This window comes from Bidens hawaiensis, unplaced genomic scaffold, assembly GCF_021521415.1.
Source record: "Bidens hawaiensis isolate Kalapana, Puna unplaced genomic scaffold, B.hawaiensis_p1.1 tig00419600_1, whole genome shotgun sequence".
Taxonomy (NCBI): Eukaryota; Viridiplantae; Streptophyta; class Magnoliopsida; order Asterales; family Asteraceae; genus Bidens; species Bidens hawaiensis.
The window spans coordinates 89,069-101,970 of record NW_027504911.1 but is presented as its reverse complement, the minus strand read 5'-3'; the positions used below and the strand labels follow the sequence as shown (position 1 = coordinate 101,970).

At 34.4% G+C, this 12,902-nt stretch overlaps 1 pseudogene; it reads left to right on the top strand.

The window, feature by feature from the left end:
• LOC143609387 (F-box/LRR-repeat protein At5g02910-like) overlaps nucleotides 1-9,579 on the top strand; it is a 48,635-nt pseudogene extending 39,056 nt beyond the window's left edge.
• Nucleotides 9,580-12,902: the final 3,323 nt, after the last annotated feature.

Sequence of the window (12,902 nt, the reverse complement as noted above, 5' to 3'; positions counted from 1 at the left end):
CGACATATACAATCCTAAAAACAATATATAATATTGGCCCTACAATAGATACATAACTTATATTGTTTAGGTATTTTGATCAAGTTATGCATGGAGTATCTTCCATTCTTCTGTCTATAATCTTCACTTCATGATTATTTTTTTGTTGCAAATGGCAAACTTCTATATTGAGTGAAAGGTCTACCATATTCTAATATGCCCTTTCTTTTATGTAGGTTTCATTTTATCGAGTATTAACCATGATTTATCCCTACAAAGACAGAATATTAACATGGTCAAGTACAAGTGGTAATTTAGAACATGTAAGGTAAGGGTAAACTGCTAATGATGTTGATCAAGTGTAATTAGTCATTTACTTTACCCGCCCGTCCTAACCACCCCCTGCCCCTAACCACGTTAGCCTTCTATCTAACACTTAAACAATTAATCACATACCGGAAACTTTTAAATTTAAAGGAATGACTAAATAATTAAAAGTTACCTCTTGGCGTGCAGCTACTCACGGTGGGCATACTGGTCTCTTTTCTTACAGTTCGAGTCCAAGCATTCGGGGATGCTCGGATCCCTCGAACCATGTCTCTGATACCAACTTGTAAGGCCCCGAACCCCGGGAACCCTACAGTTGGTAATCATTCAAAACACTCGTAAAAATAATTAAACTTAAAAACAATTCTTTTCATTAAAATAAGCATCACAGAGTATAATTTGGCGGAAAACGCAAATAATAAAATAAGTTCCCAAAACCCGGGAATTTTGCCCAAAACCAACATAATTATCTTTAACTAAAATTTAAAGAAAAAAAAATGTTTAATAATAAAATCTTCAAATCCCGTATGCCCTTCACCGTCCAAGTAGCTTCGAGCACCTCCAAGCGATAAAGCATCCTCTTTCTAACCTGAAACTCACACTAACATGCACACAAAGTCAGCTTAAGCTGAGTGAGTTCAAGTTTTAAATAAGAAACAAAAGTCTTAATAATTAATCCAACGGTTTTAAAAACTGTAAACGGAAATACATCAGTTAGGTCATCACATTTAAATAAACAATCATCCTTACGTACGAACATCTCTATACGTACATTCCTATATATATATATATATATATATATATATATATATATATATATATATATATATATATATAACATTCAGGGCCGAGAAAACGTACAACCCAAACACGTAACATTCAACGCATGCAAACACAAAGTAGGCATACGCAACATTCAGTAGTCGAGACGACTACAACATTCACCAAATATTGGCCATTCTATAATATATATACATACACACATTCTTTAACATTCCAAGGCCTACCAATACTAGCAAGCCTATGTAAAATCGTTTAAAACATTTCATCAAGCAAAATCGCTTATGTGACAATCGTCAATTTCAGGTTAACTCCGTTAACTTAACTCCGTTAACTTAACTCCGTCAATTCAAACTTAAGATCATTGAATCTATAACGCACACTTCATTACATTTAAACTAGGGTTTAAATGACGCTTAACACTTACTACATGTGTAGTCTTTCGGGATTTGCACCGAAACGCAAACGAGTGACGCAAACGATTGATGAATAAACGAAAAACGTCAACATAATAATTATGTGTTAACATATGTGTTACTTGATTATATTGTGTGTAATGCTAGACAAGAAACAAGAACTAAATTAGTTTAAGCTAGGAAAAGTAATACTTAGAAGTGGAGGGGCCAAGGTGTAACATAGTACTCTATAAATATATCCTTAATAACTTAACCCTAACTTATTATCATAACCCACAAGATCCCGATCGGAAATCCCCTTGAGAACCCTTAGCTGCCGTCGACTTTTGCACACACATACAATCAAGAAATCAAGTGTTTGATTGAGGAACTAGGTGCTAGGAAGGTATAATTGATTATCCTATACATTCTTATTACTTGATTTTGATGTTTGTTGGGTTAATTGTAAACCCTAAGCTGCCGATTTCATATATACATGTAATCAATATGATTGTTGTTGATTGAGTAATGATTTGATAAGTAGAATTGATATTGTAACATGTTGATTGTTGTGTCTTTGATTTGAGTTCAAACAAAAACCCTAATCATGTATGTAATGTGTAATTGATGTGCATGGATGGTGTTTATGGAGTCTAGAATGTTATATGAATGCATGATAGTTCATAGATTGTTAATATGTTGAGTTTGGATGCAAACAGTTTCTGGACAGAATGTGTATTTGATGTTTAAGTGACTGTAACGAAGTGTAAATATGAAAATTGGTTGAGATTATTGGTACTACAGTAAACTAGGTTGAGTCTAGTTTCCATAGAGTGTAAATTTGTAATTTTTGGACAAGTAAAGGTTAACTTTTATGATTTTACAAAAACGTTGTGCAAAGCTGAGCTGTTAGACCTGCTGTTAGGTTGTTTTGTAAATGTTGTATCTCATGAACTACGAGACCAATTGGGTTGGTTCCACTTCTGGAAGTTGACTCATTGAGTTAGGAACCTAGCCCAAGTAGTCTTGCATTTATTGGATTTTTCGTTTAACGGGAATTGCAAATAACATTCTGTTGCGCATGAATTTGACTGTTATGAGTTTGCTGTAATGATTTGATGATTGTGAGAAAACTATGTGGAATAAAAATATAATAAAATATGTTCTGGAAACCTAAGACATATGTGCTTTTGTGATGATTTTTGGTAAATTAATTGAGATGCTATGATCGGTGAAATAGTACAATCTTTCTAGTAGGATTTCTGTCTCGGTGAAATTAGCTGCTGAGTTGTGTAAAAATGCATGAAACATGATACTTGCTATATAATTGTTATGTTTTGACCAAAATACCCTTGCGGGGAATAATTGTTAATTGATTGCCATGATTTGACCAAATTGCCCTCATGGGGAATAATGGCTAGTTAATTGTTATTTGTTGACCAAAATGCCCTTACGGGGAATAATTGATAGTGAGGTACTTTATGAATATATGACACGTATATGATTGCTTACACATGTAATGTGTCACAAATACGCTGGTTAAAGTCACACACGATTCACAAACGAAACACGAAACATGTTATGTGCATAGGTATTATGTTCCGGGTCTAGAGACTCGATAATATTCCGACACTTAGAAAAAATCTCTTTATTGTTTTAGAACGCTAGAGAGAGTTTTTCGGTGACGCGCATCTTGGTGATTTAATTTGGGAAATTCTTCGCAAACAGTGAGTTTCACTTACCCCTTTAAACTGTTTTAAACGCTTTTCACTTGGGGGAGATAACATACTCCGATAAACGCATTTAAGATTTTGTTAGTAAATTATATATCACTTGTAAAGGCTAAGTGGCAAACGAAACAATTGAAGTCCTACACATCGAACCGGTTAATATTTGGAATAGCGAGTCACTGTTGAGTAGTACTACTGGGTTTGACAAACCCTACCCAACGCTAAACTCGACTGGAGGTCGAGCGGGTGTAATTTTGGCTAACACGTACCATGGTCTGGATGACCTGGTGACAAGGCACTTAATAAACGAGTCAGCTTCGGTGTCGAACACTTAGTAATACTTGTTTTATAGGCTAGCTACCTATAGATATATAATTGACATAACACTATCTGGTAACGCTGTAACGCAAAACGCTGTAACGCTGTAACGCAAAACGCTGTAACGCTGTAACGCTGTAACGCAAAACGCTGAACGCAAACGCTAAACGATTTATTTTTATATAACTTGTGAACTCACCAACCTTGTGTTGACACTTTTAGTATGTTATTCTCAGGTAGCCGAGGCGGGCGCGCGATTTAGGAACATGGATTGCTTGATAAACTTTTAACTATGCAAACTTACTTTTAATTGTTATCATTGGTTTTAAATCGTCCTGCATGACGTAACATTGTTTCTATGGTTTTACGCTTCCGCACTTATTTTCATTTAAATGTTTTCATGGTTTTGAAACTTTGTTTTATGGTTTGATTATAACTAATGATTCCGATCCTGTTAGTTCACACCCTCTGACGGTAAAACTCCGTTAGTGGATTTTGAGGGTGTGACAGCTTAGGTGTGCATGCTAGCCCAAAACTTAAAAAGAGTTAAACGGGGCATCAAGAACTCACCTGAGGTCAACCAAACACCAGCAACGAGCTAAGGACTCCCTAAGTACTCACTCACAAGCAAGGGCCTGTAAATTGCACGCAACGCGTCACTAAACTGGACTGTAAGAACACACTTGCCTAATGGGCCGTTCAAGCCCAACACTTTGGCCCGAGGCCCAACAACTTGGCCCGAGGCCCAACCCATACCCAATTACTTTACCTCAGCCCCTAAAACCTTTCAATTAACCAAATTCACCCTACGATTATGGTCGGGGTTAACCATGATGCACAACTCACCCGTCGGTAATCAAATCGAGTCGAATGCGCGCGTAATAAATCTTAAAACCAGTTTCCAAACAAATCAGCCCCAAATGGACCAAATTTCCATCTTAACCTTTTCATACATCATAATTATGTCAATCGAGTTGATAGGGTTGACGGTTCCTTTTTACAACTTTCAATTTAACATTTAAACAAAAATTCGCGCACCGCTAACTCGATTGACCAATCACCAACCAAAACAGCCCCGAGTATAAAAAAAAATAATTTTCCCACAGCCCTTAGACTCCCCTAGGGCCATGCAAACTGATTCGTTTGGTCATCCAATCTATTAACGCATCAAACTCAACAATTGACAATTCTACACCCGATAAACCCTAGTTTTCGAACTAAAATCGAAGACCGACCTAAACACCTCTAATGGCCACGAAATTTTAATATGATGTAAATGCCATACCTGGAAATCTTTCTACACCAGAAACTCTAATTTTTATCCACGGGAAGTGGGTCAATTGCACTTTGGCCGAAATCTGTCCAACGAAAAGTATTGGCAAAATTGAGCATCAAAACGATTAGGGGTGAACGAAAAGAGTGTTGGGGATTGTAGTACATACCTTGAACTACTTCTAGGAGCTTGGAATTGATCAAAAAGTCGAAACAAAGAAGGGGCGGGGGGTTTTCTCGGCCGATCGCTGCTGCAAGGGGGCTAGGGTTAGGTTAAATGTTTTATGATATAAATAAAATAGTTACATTCAAGTCCCTCCAATTTGAAGTGTAAGGCAAAATGGAAGGAAAAGTTAGGATCTTTAACGTACCGGGATGACGTAAAGGCTTCCGAGAAATGTTGGATAAATCCTGAGAATTATACATACTCTACAAGCTTTAATTCTTGAAACCGGAATTAACGGGCGTTACAAGTTTACATTATATAATGCTTCCATCTCACAATGTAAAATACAAGATTGTGTATCATTGATTTTTCTAACTATTTTGGTATGTTATTGTGATATGTGTGTTGATATGACCATGTTATTAGTTGAAGTAAAGATACAATTAGGCTTTTATCACTATATCCATTTGTATATTAGTGGTGCAACGGGTACAGTGTGAACTAACGTCACATCTTTCTCATTTGCTGACATGTATTTTGATTTTTTTTTTCTAATTATTTTATGTATATGTGTAGCAAAGTGATTCAACTAAGCTCATTAGTGGCGATTTTTGATACATTACTATCTAATGCCGCAACCATTGTGGATAATTAAACAAACTCAAGTTGAACATATATTTTGTTCAATTTAGTTTCAAATCGAACCGACAAACACATTTATTCTAAATGGTATGTTGAAATCCACATACTTGATATTTTGCATTAAGGACTAAAATATAGTATTAAAGCATCATAATCATCATTTACAGAGCTAAAATTTGGTCATTTGGAATTACTGCCTTAGAGTTGGCTCATTGCCATGCTCCTTTTTCAGAATACCCTCTAATGAAGGTTAGTATTTCTGATAATATATTGAATGTATATTATATATTTATGTCTGTTATAAATTTATGTTTCTTCAAGTAGTTTGTTGCTTTTGTGCTTCAGGTCCTCATGATGACCATACAAAGTGCACACACAGGATTCCATTGCGATCGAGATAAACAGGTAACCACAACCTTATATAGTAATGTCTAACATGTTAATATTAACTCTTTTTGATATAGTAACCACAACCTTATACAATAATGTCTAATCTGTTTCTTGACAATTTATTGTCTTTATTTGGTGAAGTTTATTGTGATTGCAGGCAATAAGTGTGGGGGCATTTTTCAGATTCTATTCAAGGTGTTTTTCTATCTCCAGTTTCATGCTCTATCAGATCAGTTTTACTGATCACCAGAGCATCATAAATTTGTGAGACGACAAGAGCTTAATCAGGTAATCTTTACTTCGCGTTATCTCTTATATTATAGAACACAAAAAAGTTGTAAAAAAATTGTTTTCTAAAGAAAAATGATTTAAACAGTATAGAACATATTTTATGCACTACTAGAAAATATACATTTAATGACACGCAAATTATGACACACAGTCGTTTTATGACACGTAAAAACCGTGTGTCATTAAATATTATCATCTTTTATCAAAATTTGAAGAAACGATAACACGTATTTTTGTGTGTCATTAAAAGTTAAAAAAAAAAACAAGGGCTACACATTGATTGTGTGATATGTTTTAGATGTCACTCTATAATTTCTAGGATTGTTATAAAACACTCAATTTCATATTACGGGGCACGGGCCATCCCAATTTCTGTAAACGTTCACTTTATCATCGTTCACGCCTCCATTGTCAATTCACCTCTCATCATCGTTCATCATCGATTTCAGATTACGGCTTTGATTCTTCATCGACATCGTTAATTACAGCTCCAATTGTTGATTTCAGAAACCGATTATGGTATACTCACCAGAACTGATTACTTGTTAGGTATAATCTGTTGACATGATTGTTAGCTTCAGTTTTGCATACACTATTAGGTTTAATCTGTTGACATGATTGTTAGTTCAGTTTGTTGACATGATTATTAGATTTAATCTGCTGATTATTGATTTCAGAAACTGATTTCTCACTATTTACGGTATAATTACTTATCAGAACTGATTAATCTATCAATTTTAGTCTTCAATTTTGCATAAGTTGTTAGGTTTAATTTGTTGACATGATTGTTAGTTCAGTTGACATGATTGTCAGGTTTAATCTGTTTAGTCTATTGACATGATTGTTGATTGTTAGGTTTAATCTGATGACATGTTAGGTTTAATGTTTCTAATCTGTTTGTTAAGCTTGATTGTCGATTTCCGACATATTATCAAAGGAATACTGTCGGTATAATCCGTAGCGATGCTTGATCATGGTTGTCTAGGGAATTGGTTGGCCCAAACCATGTTTATTACCTTTGTGTTAGGGATTTATAAGCTTAATGTATGGTAATATGCAATATATGGCTTTTATGTTTAAAGTTTTGTTCTAAGTCAAATGCATAAATTCAAACGCTTTCTTATCTGGCTTTCTTATATGATTTTTTAATGTTATTATATTCTTAAACTAGTAAGAAATTTCATGGATAAATTTTGGATTACGTATGATAGATTATCAAATGTGTATGAAGAAAGTGTGGAGGCCTTTTTAGAGTTTGATGAAGTTGATGAATAAAGATTTAAAAAGTGGATGAGAAACAACATTATCTTTATTACCTTCTAACTTTAGTAAAGCACTTATTATGGTAACAAACACTACATATCAAAAGTTGATTTACTTTTGTTTTTGTTATTAACGAAGAATGAGAAGATGATGATGGATGTTTGTCAATTTTGTTAATATGTGGATGCTACTGATTTGAATAGTAATGAGATTAGTTAATTAAGTTTGGACTTAATTTTGTTGATCTGTGATTGTAACTAATTAGAGATCTGATTTGTGATTGCAAATCTGAACAATAATGAAATAAGTTGATTAAGTTCAGGTTTAATTTTGTTATTTATTTCTGTTATTCGCGTAAAAGGAGATAATGTTGTTTCTCATTTTTGTTGACCTGTAATTGTTATGATGAGAGATCAGATTTGTGAGTGCACATTTACACTTATTTGATTAAGCTCGGGCTCAATTTTGTTTCGGTTTTTGATGAAATCCAAACTTGGAATGTTTTATTTGATTAGTAATGAGATTGGTTAATTAAGTTTGGATTTAATTGTGTTGATCTGTGATTGTTGATGTTTCTCAATTTTGTTGATCTTTGATTGTTATTGATGATTGATGAGAAATCAAATTTGTGATTGCAAACTTGAACAGTAATGAGATTAGTTGATTAAGTTCATATTCAATTTTGTATTTGTTATCATAATTACCACCACCAACAATAGAATCTTCATCTAAGGTAACATTAAATCCTAGGTTATTACTCTAGATTTTTCATCTACTGTTAATCTGCTCCACTTGAACCCTTTTGTTTTATTCAATCTTTTAACTCACACAGCCAGCCACTACTGTTAATTTGCTCCATTTCAATTTTATCATGCTATATTGTGATTAAATCTGAGTTTTTAACGTGCTTAGTGTATTTAGTTATTAAAACCTGAAAAGATCTATACGTGTGCCTTTAATATATGATCTTGAATAAAGGATTTTAACCCGTTGGTGGTGACGGATCTAAAGTTGTAAAGGGCTACCAATAAACAAATGTTTGATATTGCAGGCTTGCAGCCTCTTATTTTGACATTTTAGGTCTTGAATGAGTGGGCTCTTAATGCTAAGTTAAGCTTGCATCTATGATTTTGACGTTTGGAGGCTGCAAATGTGCAACACGTTTTCAAATTGAGGTTATATTGACTACATGGATGGTTTTCGGTGTTTTACATTTGACAAGGTGCATATTGTTGTTATTAAAGACAACGATTTATTAATGTTTTACTATTGATTGATTTTAATTACTATTGTTTTGTCTAGATTCAAAATTGTTAACGGATGATATTCACGGTGCGAGTTTCAAAGCTATTTGGATGCTTGACCCGGGGATCAAGCATGAAAAAGGTTACTCGGTTTATGAAAGTGGATAAGAAAATGACATATGGGTTCAAAGTTCATACATCATACCGAAAGCCCTTCATTGGCACGTTTATTAAATTTAATAATTTACAATTAAAGTTGTTTTATACTTATTATCATAAGTTTCTAACTCTATTTTACAGGAAAGGTATGCTTGGGACCATCTCTAATTTTACTCGAGAGAATGCGTGTTCGTGGTGGTCAAACTTGGTCAAAGATTTTATATCTAACGTGTTGGATGATATATGGAATGACATGATTGAACTAGCTGTTTTCAAGGTAATATTTTCACCTTTTATGTTAAATGCTTTTATCATGTATTTTATAATTATTATTACTATTTCATCATGATTTTGTTTTGACTTTGTCAGTCGATAGCAAAAACAATGCCTGAGAGTAATACACAAGGTGGACAATGAACTTGGTGGTCAACAGAATCATTTGCACTGTCACAATGTAAGCCAGTTCATTTGACCAAGAGGCAATTTGGGGAACATTTTTATTTATTTATTTTCTATTTTGTTGATGGTGGTTGTTAAATTTGCAGGACGATATAAACTATAGGAAGTACAAATACTTCAGGCTTGATGGATCATCTACCATCACCATACTGATGTGCGGATAATTATGTGAGGCCTCTCTTAACAAAGGTACTTGTAGTTTTAGGATGTCAATCCAGTGAGTTTAAAAATAACCACATTTGAAAAATCCAGAATCTGCAGGTCGTAACAATTCAAAGGCTTATATGGTATTTTGGAAATTTTAGATTACCGATCAAATTGGTGTCAACAATTCATTCGGGTTAAATGCCACTGTTTTGGTCACATCCATTCATACACATTTTCAGGTTTGACATATTATTAATTTCTTAGGGCATGAAAATCATTTTTTTGGGAAGATTGGAAAAAAAGAATTCAAAGATTGACTTTTTGGTCAATACTGACAGAAAATAAAAGTCATAGTTAGGTTAATAAGTTATAGTGTCAAGGTTGACTTTTTACAGTCAAAGCTGCAGATTAATGCTGATCAAAATGTGATATTCAATTCAGTGTCAACAAACTAATGGAATTTTTCCCGAAACCTAGAATAAATAAGTCTCCATAACCAGTTAGGAACTTAGGATATGAAGTTATTATGTTATGTGATTGATAAAACTATATGTATAACAATAAGGCACAAATTAGTTTCGAAGCCACTACAACATGCATACTTTTGCTGTAAGTAGAGTCAGTTTGTTTTTGCTTTTGATCTTGTACAGTTGTCGTATAGTATATGCTAGATTAGGTTATTAAGTTGCTTATTGGAATCTATGATTTATCACTTTTTTTGACAAATCATTTGAACTTGATGTTTAACTGAATCTAATTTATAAGTTCGAAACATTAAGGGCATTTAGGAATTAAGTTTTAATCTCTTCTCACTAATCTAAAATTTTTCTCAGGTTGGGGGAGGGAACAATGAACACACCGATGCTGATATTGATGGGATTCGTGAAGAATGGTCGACTTTTGTAGCGTCCTTTATTTACTGGTGAAAGTTCCTATCGATGTTAATGAAATGCTAACTTTGAAATATTGTTAATTTTGAATGTTTGTTAGTATTTTATGAAATATTATATGAAATGGATTGTTTTTAATATATATGAATTTTAAGTTGTATTATGAGACTTTAATTTCATTATTTAATGTGGAAATTATAATTCTGCCAATTTTTTTTATAATACTTAAAATTTGTGTGTCAAAAAAACATGTCAATAATGCTAGTCATAGATGTGTGTCATAAATGCATGTGATAAAAAGATGACACACAAATTTGCGTCATCTTTTGTTTATGACATGACCTTCATTGACACACTTTAGCGTTAATGACGCGCATTACGCGTCATTAAAGGTATAAAATACACGACTAATTAACATCGCCAATTATTGGCCATAAAGTAACGCATGTATAAACACGTGTATATATATGTATATATATATATATATCATCCCAAAATATATCATCATGAAAGTAAGCCTATGGTCATAAAGTAACACATGTATACACATTCATAAATATCATCTCATGACATGCTACGATACGAGTAAGCCTATATCCTTGAGTCTAGGCCATAAGTGATGTCTATAACCTTATGAAATATATAACCATAAACGAGCCTCAGATACCCTAAGGCATAGAATATAATTCACCCATATTTTCATGAACCCACAAACACAAGTAAGGCCATGTAAAACCATCCAATTAGTTTAAACGAGTAAAGTCGGATAAAGTTGTAATATGGTGTGTATGCTAGCCCAAAACGTAAAAATGTAAGAGGGGCATCATGAACTCATCTGACACGAGGCACACAATCACAATGGGCTAGAGGACCCTTAAGTACTCCCACAATTCAAAAGCCTGTCGGATTACGAACAATAATTACTAACGGTACTGAATCGACTCGTTTATCCTACAAGGCGTTCTAACATGGTTTGATCTACCTAATGCTTCGACCTCGCCAAATTCATTTAAAATAGCCCCCAGGGCCTTGAATTAACCAAAACCACCCTTAGGTAAACCCGAGAGTAGAGAATTCCCAAATTACCCCGGAAGTGCTATGTGAGACTAATATGCGCGTTTAAGAGTTGTTTAGGCAGTCAACATCCAACTCAGCCTCGGGTGGACCCAAATTGATAAATTCACATCCAACAAGTCCACACGACGCTGCACGAGTTGAATGGGTCGGTAACTCGCAAGCACAACCCACCAACTATTCAACAAATGCGAATTCGCGTTGTACCTACCCGTTTGAGTAACCGACAACCAATTCAGCCCCAATACTTATAAAAATCATTTTCCAACACCCCATACGTCAAACCAAAGCTACCCGAACTGAATTGGTCGTTAATTACTTCAACTCTCACGTTAAACGCAACAATTCCCTATTCTAGACAACCGAATGCTAACTTCCAAGCTACAACTAGTTGGCCAATCAAACGAGCACCAATGCACATGATTTTAAAGTATGTTATATGGGACATACCTAGGAAGATTTTGGTGCAAAAACCTTAGCCGAAACAGCCCCGAAACTGCCCAATTGGACAGCCACCCGGTAAGCCTAAAACAAGAGGTTTAACGACGAATAAACGAGCCATAAGGATGAATTAAGGTGAAAAAGAGTTGTAGACATTTAGTACCGACCTGGAATTGAACTTTCGGAGGCTGGACGATGGTTGATTGCACGCAAAACGAGGAGGGGGAGGGGTGATGGGGGCGCCGATCGGACCAATGGGATGAGGGTTAGGGTTTTATTTTATTTTTTTTTATAATAAAATAAAGATGTTACATTCTGGCCCTTCTAAGTTGAGAGTTGCGCTTGGATGAAAGTTAAGAAATTTAACTGATGGAACGACTGGAGGTCCCTGAAGATCCAGGACGAGTCCCGATAGAATGTAAGATTTATTAAAGTGAAAGTTTGTATATAAATTATACCAAAATGAATTGAGAAATATTTATAACGAGAACTCACCAACCATGTGTTGACTTGATTTTAAAGTTGTTTTTCAGGTAAAGGAAATGCTGAAGTTTCGTGAGCAATGGGTGTGGGAAAAATTGAGTGACTTCATTGTACACTCGAAAATTAGGGTTTCGGTTCGTGAGCAATGGTTTTAAATAAACATGTACTTGGTACTTGAAACTATGTTTTTAAACTTATAATAAATGTACAACTATTTGTGTAATTTGTTGTGTTTTGAATACTGTTCGGCTAAACTGCACCTGTCACCACCCAAACGGACCTAATTAAGTCTTCCACTGTTAAGTTAAGATTTTTGGGGTGTGACAACTTCGACGTCCTTTTCAGATATCTAAAAATTCTTTTAGCGGCAATTAAATGAGAGAATTTAGGATTAGCCTAATATCGAGCACATTGATAGACTACAAACATGATGTTAGGACGACTAGCAGTTA